A 12,280-nucleotide genomic window follows, 5' to 3' on the forward strand; every position below is an offset into this window, starting at 1 on the left:
GGCTCTGCAGACCCCACCCACTTCCCTGGGAATCGTATTTGTCATGTTCTAACCTATGTCCTCACGACGCAGAAATTCTTATCTTCAGCCTTGACCCCTGTGCGGAGCTCCACTGCTGCCTACTCCAAATGCCCACGCTTCAGGACGGATTTCATTGCAAATCCAAGTCCCAAAACCCTACTCATTATTTTCCCCTGAAACCCACTCTCTTTCTCCTGTAACCACTATTGATGCAGGCATCCAAGACACAGACCTTCGAGACCTAGGTGCCCGTGTGTCCCGCACCTCCACATCTGATAGCCCACCTCCTACAGGTCTTCCATAGCCACCACCTCCTCGGTTCCCCACGGCGACTGCCGGGGTTCAAGCCTTGCCGTCTCTCAGACAATAGCCGTGGTCTCCCACCTTCTGCGTCTTCCCGCTCCAATCTATTTTCTACTCTGCTGTCGGAGTTTCAGAGTTCCCAAGTTTCCCTCATAAAAAATACATGGAGTGCTCATGAAAATGCAGACTTCCAGGCTTCCTCTGGACATTCTGATTCTAGGTTGGGGCCCTGAACTAGTATTATCCTCGGAGAAGTTTGAAAAATGCTGTTGGAACACACAGCCCTGCTACATATCCTCTCCATATAGCACTGCTTTTTTAAACATTTTTTTTTTTTAAAGCTCCATGCCAAACGTAGGGCTTGAACGGCCCTTAGATCAAGAGTCGCACGCTCCACCAACTGAACTGGCCAGCCACCCCCCGTATAGCAGTCTTTTAAACCATTTATGTAAAGGTGATTTCCAGTAAAAACATATAATTTACATTGCAAAGCAGGACATACACATAGTTATATATGCAGAAACAAATGAAATGTCCACAAACCAACTTTTTCTCCTCTGTTCTATTTCACTTTAAAATAACGATAAAATCCAAGTTCTTTAGCTTGTTTTGTCACATTCTAGCTCATATTTACGTTCTGCAAATACTTCCATATTGAATTGCTTCCTGGCCATGACTTATTCTGTGCACGATGTACCCACTGTCTAGACCTTCTCTCCGCCTCTTGTTCACTTGGTGAACTTCTTCTTTCTTCAAGTCTTAGTCGGATATCATGTCCCTTGTGTAACCTCCCCCTAAGTCCCTGAGCCACCGTGAAGGGCTTTGGCCCAGATGTTCCTTGTGCAATTTGCACACGGCCAAATTAGTATCGAGCATCTACTTCTGTACCCTGAAGTTACCTGTTCACCGTGCTTGTCACTCGAATTCACCACACTCCTTGACTGTAAGGAGCCTTTTGTGAGCCGTTTCTAGAAAGGGCCTCGAAAGATGACTGCCACAGAGCGGAAGCATGACAAAATGCAGCCCAGTGGCCTCCGGGAAGGAACGAGCCAGGGCCTGATCCGAGGAGCGCTAGTGTGGAGCTCAGACAGGAGACAGAGCGGCAAAGTCGCTTCTGGTCAGGTTGAGAAAAAGGCATGCATGTGATGCTGGAAGACTCGGACTTATCTTCCAACCAAAGCAGAAGTTTTGTTCCCAGGTGGGGTTATTTGACTAGAGCAAGGATATGAATGACAAGAGTTTTATTTTAGGAAGAGAGCTCTGATAGGGTGCTGCCGGGTGCTGAGAAGGGGCTGGGAGTGTAGACCCGAGGCCGTTGGGATGATGCCAACGAGTGGGGTCGGCGAGAGACCCTGGTAACCACTGGGAGAAGCCCAGTGACTGGCAGGGTGTAAGGCATGAGAGAGTGAAGAATCAAAAATAATTTGGAACTCAGCTAAGGGATCAAGGTCCACATCAATAGTGATAAGTCATGTTAGTAACATGTATCCTTGATATGGTGTGCTAAAAATGGCACTTGACCTCTCTGGTCTTTTTCCCAATAACCCACAGCTGCAGTCTCATCTTTTTTTTTTTTTTTTAAGATTTTATTTATTTATTTGACAGAGAGAGACACAGCGAGAGAGGGAACACAAGCAGGGGGAGTGGGAGAGGGAGACGCAGGCTTCCCGCTGAGCAGGGAGCCCGATGCGGGGCTCGATCCCAGGACCCTGGGATCATGACCTGAGCCGAAGGCAGATGCTTAACGACTGAGCCAGCCAGGCACCCCTGCAGTCTCATCTTGGGAAAAACATCAAGACAAATCCCAATTGAGAGACATTCTACAAAATACCTGGCTAATAGTCCTCAAAACTGCCAAGGTCATCAAAAACAAGGAATTCCTAAGAAATTACAGCCACCAGGAGCCTGAGAAGACATGACTAAGTCCAGTGTGGTACCCTGGATGGGATCGTAGAACAGAAAAACAAAAAGACATTAGAAATCTGAATAAAGTGCTGACTTGAGTTAATGTGTCAATATTGATCTGTTAATTGTAGCAAATGTACCCCGCTGTCTAATAAAACCGACTTGGAAGCTGTGATTAGCATCATGATGTCGTATAGATATTTCATGTTCTATGGATGATGGTGATGTGGAAAATGCAGAGGCGGCCTTGCATGGAATAGAAGGCCATTGTGAGACCATCGTTATTTCATTGGTATTCAAAATCTGAAGGTTCTTATTTGAATGTTCTCGCTATGTATCTCTCACTTCCACTTCTGGATACTAATACTCAAATCTATGTAAGGTCTATTCATTCCCTGCCTGCCCTAATTGTCAGGTCTTACGTAGGCACAAGCTAACACTGTGATCCCCTGTGCCTGGAATGTTACTCCACCAGGTTATCTCTAAGTTGGGTCTTCTTGATCATTCAACTCAAATGTTCCCTCCCCAGAAAGCCTTCCTGGACTACCAGATCTAAAGTAGCCCCTCCCATCACTCCACGTTGCATTCCCTGTTGTGTTTTCTTCATAGCTCTTATCATGTCTAAATTCACCCGTTTGATTACTTGCCTATTGTCTTTGGCTAGCGTTCCCATTAGAATCAAAGTTCCACCATGAAGGTGGGACCTCATCTGCTTTATCCATGCTTTATTCCACAGCCCAGGTACTGGGCAGGCTCAGGACATCTCTGCTGAATGAATTCAGGGAAAACACTGTCTTTGTTAGCTCAGGTTGCTGTAACATAGTACCATGAACTGGATGGTTTAAACAGCAGACATTTATTTCTCATCATTCTGAAGGCTGGAAGGTCCGAAATCAAGGTGCTGTTGATATGGTTCCTAGTGAAAGTGTTCTTCCTGGCTTGCAGATGGCTTTCTTCTTGCTGTGTCCTTACATGGGGGGGTGGGGAGAGAGAGGGAGAGAGAGAGATTATAACTGGAGGCACAATGGCTTATTTAGGTCAGTTATCAGACCCAGTGAGCAACATTGAACTGATAACTGAAAAAGTAAATTTTATAGTCACTACTTGTTGTTCGTGACTAAAGGTCACACAGAAAGGTTTTACCCTTTGGGAAAAGGTCTGGAAGGAAAGGAAAATGGCAAGAGCAGAACATTTTAGGGAGGTTTGAAAAGGGACAGAACTGGATGCTTGGAAAGAGTGAAACTTCCGTCTTGTGTGAATTTCCCCAGGGCCTCTGCCAGCTCTAGTGAGGTCTCTGCCTTTCCCAGGAGAGCCTGCAGGGCGCCTTCAGGTACCAGTGGTCCAGTTTACCTGACTTAAGGGGACCGTCAAATGACCAAACTCTGATGCCTGAGGCTTGAACCGGATGCTGCAGTTTGGGTGGCCTTTGAGAGAGAGAGAGAGCAGGAAACAAGTGAAACTCAGCTGTGTTCATTCCACAGATTCTATGGAGCACTATTCTGTGCCAGGGACTATTGTAGGAGTGGCAGATAAGAGTCTCTCCCTTCATGGAGCTCCCATTCTTTTTTTTTTTTTTAAGATTTTATTTATTTATTTGAGAGAGAATGAGAGACAGAGAGCACGAGAGGGAAGAGGGCAGAGGGAGAAGCAGACCCCCTGCCGAGCAGGGAGCCCGATGCGGGACTCGATCCCGGGACTCCAGGATCATGACCTGAGCCGAAGGCAGTCGCTTAACCAACTGAGCCACCCAGGCGCCCAGAGCTCCCATTCTAATGGGGAGAGAAAGATGAAAAATGCGAATCAAACCACAAATAAGAGTTATTAGGAGTAAAACAAAGTAAAGGCTAGAGAGTGGCTGGGGCCAGGAGTTCGGGGATTGTGGCAGCCTGGCAGAAATTTAGGGGGAAAGCACTCTAGGCAGAAGAGTAGCAAGTACAAAGACCCTGAAGCAAGAAGGGGCACCGTGTGTGTGTGTGTGTGTGTGCATGTGTGCGTACGTGCGTGTAGTAAGGAGCCAGTGTGCATAATGTCCCATGAATGCAAGGAGTGTGAAGGAAATGAGGTCAGGGAGGTGAGCAGGGCCAGGTCACTTGGGGCCCCAGAGACCACGTGGGGTGGGGGGGTGGAGTTTGAATTGCAGTGGGAGGCCGTGCATGACTGTAAGGGGTAGAGTGATAGGTTCTGATATGGACACACACACATTCTTATCTGTCTGCTACTGCTATGTAGAATAAAGGGCACTGGGACCAGAGTAGAGGCAGGATGACTGGTAAGGAGGTTCTTGTACAAGTTCAGTTGAGGAATGGTGGCTGATACTTAAGTGGGATCAGTGGAAACAGTAACCAGCACTGGGAAGACAGAGGCGGGGACTAGTGTCCTGAAGACTGTCTCCAAAGTCCTGAAAATACTTCCAGGTTTATATAAGGAAAATGTGGGATCGAGGCCAGCGGGTGCGTGCAGGTGGGCAGTAAAAGTCAGGTCTACTGTTGTCTTAGAATCAATCACAGGTGGGGGCTTGCTGGCTCAGGGCTGTCATTTCTTGAGGGGATACTTTGCCCGCAGGGTCTTTTGCCGGAGTTAAGAGATAAGCTGGAGGGGCGCCTGGGTGGCTCAGTTGGTTAAGCGACTGCCTTCAGCTCAGGTCATGATCCTGGAGTCCCGGGATCGAGTCCCGCATCGGGCTCCTTGCTTGGTGGGGAGCCTGCTTCTCCCTCTGACCCTCCCCCCTCTCATGTGCTCTCTCTCACTCTCTCAAATAAATGAATAAATCAAATCTTTAAAAAAAAGAAAGAGATGAGCTGGAAAAAAGACCTTAATCAATTAGAAAATTTCAGGTCAGAACGGAGGTAGTGGAGTCCTCTTTCAAAATGTCCAGACTTGGGATAGGTCTTGGGGGTGGGGCTGGCGGGGCCTGCTGCCGTGGAGGATGAGAGAAAGGGAATTCCAGGATGCCTTGTAGTTTGGGGCGTGAGCAACTGCGTGGTGGTGGGGCTGGTAACTGAGATGAGGAAGATGAAGGGAAGAGCCTGTTTGGAGATGGAATCAGGTTTGGTTTGGGGTCGTTTTCAATTCGAGTTATCTGTTAGATATCTAGGAGGAGAAATTGAGGAAGCAAGTGGCTCTAAGGTCAAGGCTGGAGATGGGTCTTTGGGAATCATTAGCTGCAATCTCCTTGCCCCTTAGAACGGGCTCAAAGCCCTTCCCCACATTTCGTGGAACTCAGAAGCTCTCAAGATGATTTGGCGGAATCATCTTGGTAGACAGGGAGGAAGAGGGCTTCCTTCCTTGACACTTCTAGCTCCAGCTTCTGCTTCTTTTGCATCAGTACAGTTTATCTTCTGCAACACTCTTCCCTCACAGAAGGAATTCAGCCACTTCTTTGATTTCCATATTCAGTCAAGCTGTTGAGTGTGTAGGAAACTGCATTAAAGATTTGCTGGAGACAGAGGGGAGTGTGCATGTTTGGGGAGAGTGTGGGGTAATACTATAATAGCATGAATAAGATTTTTTAATAACATGAATAATATTAAATGGAATACTAGTCTTTCCTGTTTTCTTTCTTTTTTTTTTTTAAGATTTTATTTATTTATTTGACAGAGAGGCAGCGAGAGAGGCAACACAAGCAGGGGGAGTGGGAGAGGGAGAAGCAGGCTTCCCACTGAGCAGGGAGCCCGATGTGGGGCTTGATCCCAGGATCCTGGGATCATGACCCAAGCTGAAGGCAGACGCTTAACGACTGAGCCACCCTGGTGCCCCATCTTCCCTGTTTTCAAAATGTCTTGGGATTGCTGTATGTGAGGCATATCTTAGGATATTTCTTCTTCTTCTCCTTTTTAAGATTTTATTTATTCAAGAGAAAGATAGAGAGCACGAGCATGGGGAGAGAGGCAGAAATAGACTCCCCACTGGGGCCCCGGGATCACGACCTGAGCCGAAGGCAGACGCTTAACCAACTGAGCCACCCAGGCGCCCCTTTTCTTTCTTTCTTTCTTTCTTTTAAAGGATACTTCTATGGCCCTATTATATCTCGCATTCCCAGCTCCTGGACTTTTCCAGGCAGAGGAACTAAACATCCTCCACCCATGCCCCACCCTCCCCCCAAGGCAGCTCCAGATCCATTTTTATATATTCAAATCAGACTATACTCAGAAAAAAACTGAGAATTCAGAATAAAAAGAAGACTTTCATTAAGCAAATCTCTCCTTAGAAGACATTTACTGTTTACAAAAAGTAAGCCTTTCTCAACTTTTATAATCCCTGAAGCATCCTTGACCCCTTGTATCTATTCTGACATCCAGACACCTTCTCAGTAGTAGGGAGGAGGGGAGGGGGTTCGGTCTAGATGCCCGTCCCCAGCCACCATCACAGTAATAGGGAAAATAGTCCATGTCCCAGGTGTCCCAGGAAGCATCTTTTTTTTTTTTTTTTTAAAGATTTTATCTATTCATTTGAGACAGAGAGATTGAGAGAGAGAGCGTGCCGGGGAGGAGCAGAGGGAGAGGGTCAAGCAGACTCTGTGCTAAGCACAGAGCAAGACACAGGGCGCAATCCCAGGACCCTGAGATCATGACCTGAGCTGAAATCAAGAGTCAGACACTTCACCAACTGAGCTCCCCCAGGTGCCCCCTCCAAGAAGGCATCTTTTTACCACGTACCTGGACTAAGTCCCCTTGGCCCCGGGACTACAAGGCTTTGCAGAAGAGCTGGGGGGTGGGGGCAGCAGAGGGCATTTTGCTCTAGAAAAGACTTGTACCTCAAGTGCTTCTGCATTTCACGGATTTAGGAAATGATAACTAAAACCAGAAATAGTTGAAGCACTAGACATACAGCTGATACCATTTGCTTAGTTGGAGTAGAACATCTTTGTTGTTCAAACACTGCATTTTAAACACATCCAGACAAAGAGAGATATGCAATTGATATGTCCATTAATGCAGCTAAGGCAGGAAAGTGGCTGGGTTTATCAACATGGGATGTGACCAGAAAGAACTGGAGAAGCAGAGAAGTCACACTCCAGGTTCTGTGACTTCAGTGCCAAGGCAGAGACGCCCCCTCTCCCCCCAGAGTGTGGAGTTTCACACTGTCCTGGAAGGGATGGGTATTTTAATACCATACTATTTTAGTACTGGGTTTTAGTATTCATACCGATACTTAAGTTAATGATAGATAATGTGCTACGGGTTCAGTTTTTCTAAACCCTTTTGTTTTCTTTGCAGTATCCTGAGATAAGAGAATCCTAAAGATAACCTTGTGCTACCGTCTGGCCAGAGACTGGGAAGCCAGATAAGGTTTTAAGGTTTCCCCTTAGAATAATGTTGGCTAGTAAGGATCCATTCCAGATTGGTGGTCCTGCTGTTGTATATCTCTACCTTTTTTTTTTTTTTTTAAAGATTTTATTTATTTATTTGAGACACAGAGAATGAGAGAGAGAGAGAGCACATGAGAGGGGGGAGGGCCAGAGGGAGAAGCAGGCGCCCCTGCCGAGCAGGGAGCCCGATGTGGGACTCGATCCAGGGACTCCAGGATCATGACCTGAGCCGAAGGCAGTCGCTTAACCAACTGAGCCACCCAGGCGCCCATATCTCTACCTTTTTAGCTGTCTCTCCCCTTTACCCTGTTCCTCCCTCTGTCTCTGTCTCTATTCCTCTGCTTTCAGGAGATTCTTTTCTTCCTCATTTTCACCAAATCCAAGTAGTCATTTTTAACCTACTTTGTCTCCCAGACGTTTTGAGGAAAGATGTGAACCCTCACCTAAGAAAAATGTCGATACAGGAACATACATTGTGAGGGCCTCTAAAATCTACCCATGGACCCCATGTCAAGGACTCCCCGAAGGAGTACACGATGGTTGCAAGAAGTGAGGAAGGAGTCAGAGGCTCTGGATTATAGTCATGAACAAGTGCTCCTTTGATGGAGCGAAGACACTGCAGTGGGAAGATGCACTCTGGCTTCCCTGTGGGGCCTTGGCAAGTCTACTTCCAGCTTTGTCATCTGTAAACATGGCAGGCCTGCCTTTTCCCTTGTCTGTAAAATGAAGTGTTTGCATTCAATGACATCTAAGGTACCTTCTAACTACGATTCCTTGTCTGTCCTTTCTGCTCAGCCCCATATCATGTACTATTGGTTATTAGCTCCAGCGAGTGCCCTGCTCTGAACATATTCCATATATAGTCCTCCTGAGAGAACATGTGAGAAAATAATATAAAACAAAGGGTTTTGATAGGACATGAGTTAGTCCAAGTCAAAAACTACTTAAAGAATATTGTCAAATCCCCTAACAGCTCATCCAAAAGAAAGCATGTGTGGTTTGCTTTTTTAAATAGACAGACTTCATGCAGACCAAGCAGGGAAAAGTCATTGCCACTTTCCCCTCCTTCCCTGTGTCCTGGAATACTCCCCGAGGTCCCTCTGGGGGCGGTGCCTAGAGTTTGGCTCTGGCTCCCAGCTGCGTGCGCATCCTGGCTGGGAGAAGGGAGCTTCGAGCACCAAGTGAGCCTGAGAGCACCGCTCCAGCCGAACGCACAAGGCATTGGGCGGCAGCCCCAGCACGTGATCTTCAAACGGCACACACAGTCAAGCAGCTTCCTGGGCCACCTCTCTAACATTCTAGAACCATGGCTCTGTAGGAGGAGAGAAGGGGAATGGAGCTGTCTTCCTCCTTGCAAATGAAAGTGTATGTATTTATAAATTATTTGGAAAACTTTAGAGAGTTATGAAAGTGACACACCCAGCTGCTTGACGAATGCTTTAAAAATCCCGACAATACAAATTATTGGCAAGAATCTGGGGCAAAGGGTACTCTTGGAGGCTGCTTGGAGCTGTAGGAGTTGGTGTAACCATTTTGGAAAGCAATTTTGGCAGTATCTAGGATAACTGAAGCTCTGCAGAGACTATCATCGGCCGTTGCCTTCTATAGCAATCCTCACACGTGGATGCAGAGATACACGAACAACTGTCTTTGCATCATTGATTTTAATTGTGAAAAACTGGAAACAACCTAAACGGGCATTGGCAGGATTTAGATTTGTAGGATGGGGATGTTATACAGCAGTAAAAGAGACTAAATTGGGCTCTATGTATAAATAGAAATAAATCTCAAAAATAAATCATAGACTATTTTCAGCATGATACCATTTATATGACATTTAAAAAAATGCAAACCTATGTATATGTTGTTTTGGAGAGATCCATAGGTTGTAAATCATATCCATAACACTGAAAAGATAACAATTGCTAATGGTATGAGGAACCATTGGAAATCTCGTCAACGGCTAGTGGTGTGTACATCAGTACAACCACTTGGGAAGCTATTTGGCACTTTTCAGTAAAATTGAATTTCCACAGGTATGTGACCCAGAGATTCTGCTTCTAGGTGTATACCAAACGGAAATACATACGTAGATGGACGGAGACTCATGTACAAGCACGTTCATAGCAGCACTGTTCCCAGCATCCCCAAGCTGGAGACAACCCAGAATGTTACCTGGATGACTGTATACACAAATGGTATCCCTTTTGATACAATGGAATGCTATACACCAGCGACACAGCTGAACAAAGTAGTGGGTTAATCTCACAGATCTATTGTAGAACATGGAGGCTGGATACAAAAAAGCACATACAATAGAATTCCATTTATGTAAAGCGGAAAACCAGGCAAGATCGGTGGGTGGTGATAGACTTCTAGATGGCGGTAACACCTTCATGGCTGGGAAGGGGTCCCCAAGAGGCTTCTGAGATGCTAGTCAGGTTCCATTTCTTGCTCTGGGTAGCAGTGACATGGGGGTATTCATTTTGTGAAAATGTATGAGTTGTAAATGCCTAATCTGAGTAGCACGCTGTACTTTAGTCAAAGTTAAAAAAAACAAACAAACCAAACACTTACTTGTGGACAGAGATTGTTCCTGAACTTGTTACACAGCTTTATATTCCTGGGCAATAAGCCAGGCACCTTCATCTTTATGTGTTTTCAATGTAGAGGAATTGGGAAATTGAATCAAATCAAATTAAATTAAATTAAAATAGCTGCTATCCTTGAGGACCTGTGGCACTTCTCTGTCCATGATACATGTTTGATATAAGGGGCTTGATTTCAGAAGACCTGACTTTTCTTGTCTCTGTTGCCTATTAACTCTACAATCTTGGGCATGTCAAGAGAATTCTCTGGCCTTGGGGCGCCTTACTCAGTTAAGCATCTGACTCTTGATGTTGGCTCAGGTCATGATCTCAGTGTCGTGAGATTGAGCCGCATGTCAGCTCTATGTTCAGTGGGAAGTCTGCTTGAGATTCTCACTTTCTCTCTCCCTCTCCCCCTCCCCCTGCTCGTGCTCTCTCTTAAATAAATAAATAAAATCTTAAAAAAAAAAAAGTAATTCTCTGGCCTTAATTTTGGCCCTTCAAGGACACAAGAATGGATTGTTGTGAAGATCACACAAGATGTATCCATGAACTTATTTTGTAAACCTTAAGGAGCTACAAATTCAATTTATTATGATCAAACAAATGTATAGCAAGATGATATTCATGTGTCATAATGTCTATTGCTAGGGGCTGGGGCCTTTACTAATATGCATCAAAGGATGGAATGAGTTTGGACAGTCTCTGAAATACAAACTCCTTTTTCTTCTGTGTAGATTGAAGAAGGATTTCGTGACGGTTAGCTTTATGTGTCAACTTGGTTGACAACTTGGTGCCTAGTTGTCCTGTCAAATATGTTTAGATGTTGCTGCGAGGTATTTTTTTTAGATGTGATTAACATTTAAATCAGTAGACTTAGAGTAAAGCAGATTACCCTTCCTGTGAGTGGACATGATCTAATCAGTTGAAAGCCTTAAGAGGAAATACTGAGATCCCACTGAAGAAAGAAATTCTGCCTCCAGACTGCCTTTGACTCAAGACACCAGCATCCACTCTTTCTTGTGTCTTAAGCCTGCCCCTTGCTCTGCAGATTTCAGACTGGCCGGCCCCCACAACTGCACGAGCCATCTCCTGACCATCAATCTATATATCTCTCTGTACATCCTATTGATTCTATTTCTGTGAAGAACTCTGACTCTCGGGTTAGGTAAAGGGAAGAGGAGAGGAGGGAGAGGAAATTTTGTATGGCTGTTAGAAAAGAGAGGATCCCGTGCCCTCTTTAAAAAGTGAATTGTGCTGGCTTGGATGAGCTGCTTTATCTGGATTACATATGGAAGCACAACTTCTCTTATAATTCCCCTTAATTTTGTACTATTTAAGTGAAGGTATAGGTTTGCCTATTTAAAGAAAACACAACTGGTATTTTTCCTTCCTCTGTGTGTGTGTGTGTGTGTGTGTATCTATTTTAAACATACTTTAGATCATTCTGCATGTACAGATTCACAGCCTGCTTTTGTTATTATGCTCACACGCAAGTGTTTTCACCATCGCAGATGTCACTTTTAACGGCTGCATATCCGACCTATTGATATTAATTTATTTACTCATCTCTTTATTGTTTACCTTTGGTGGTTATTGATATGTTGATTGTTGTTATTGTTGTTTTAAATTATGAGGCAGCAAGGTGTAGTGGATAAAGCACAAAATTTGGAGACCTCTAGACCTGGGTTTGAATTTCAGAAATGCTGCTTAGCTGTATGACTTAGGGAAGTTAGTCGATCACCTTAGTGTGGGACGTGGGTGGCACTACTTGACTTGACAGGTTATAATGAGTGAGAAAACATAAAAATGCCTAGTAGAGTAACTGGCACATGGTAGGCATTCAGCAAATGATGAAAACACATTTCCCGTCAACTGTCAAGTCCCCAAGGGCAAGCCATGATTTTATTATTTCCAACATCTGACGTGATTTATGATGTACACTGCCCAGTACAGTACGTGTTTGCTGAACTATTGATTGCTTTATACTGAACTTTGCCAAAATGGACGATTATTTTCTTAAGTGGAATTACTGGGTCAAAGGACAGAGGCAGGCAAGGCTCTGGAAACATTTTGCAGATTGGTCTCCTAAAAGGATTGTGTCAATTTAAGTGGTTGTTACACCAACGGGGAGTGCGTTTATGCATGAAAGCAG

The 12,280-nt window shown here is 45.1% G+C and overlaps 2 long non-coding RNA genes across 3 annotated transcripts in view; one reads left to right on the forward strand and one right to left on the reverse strand.

Moving 5' to 3' along the window:
- Positions 1 to 2,342: 2,342 nt before the first annotated feature.
- The window catches only part of LOC135361769 (uncharacterized), a 49,336-nt gene continuing 39,398 nt past the window's right edge, over positions 2,343 to 12,280 (reverse strand). The window contains exon 3 of the long non-coding RNA XR_010405698.1: positions 2,343 to 3,196. This is a non-coding gene — a long non-coding RNA (uncharacterized LOC135361769). The remainder of the gene's footprint in view (positions 3,197 to 12,280) is intronic.
- Positions 8,651 to 12,280, forward strand: part of LOC123851302 (uncharacterized) — a 40,891-nt gene continuing 37,261 nt past the window's right edge. For both annotated transcript variants that reach the window (XR_010405697.1, XR_006792529.3), the window contains exon 1: positions 8,651 to 8,902. This is a non-coding gene — a long non-coding RNA (uncharacterized LOC123851302). The remainder of the gene's footprint in view (positions 8,903 to 12,280) is intronic.

The sequence above is a fragment of the Mirounga angustirostris genome, unplaced genomic scaffold (assembly GCF_029215605.1).
Source record: "Mirounga angustirostris isolate CCGP_5_RB_7025 unplaced genomic scaffold, mMirAng1.0.hap1 SCAF_10, whole genome shotgun sequence".
Classification (NCBI taxonomy): domain Eukaryota; kingdom Metazoa; phylum Chordata; class Mammalia; order Carnivora; family Phocidae; genus Mirounga; species Mirounga angustirostris.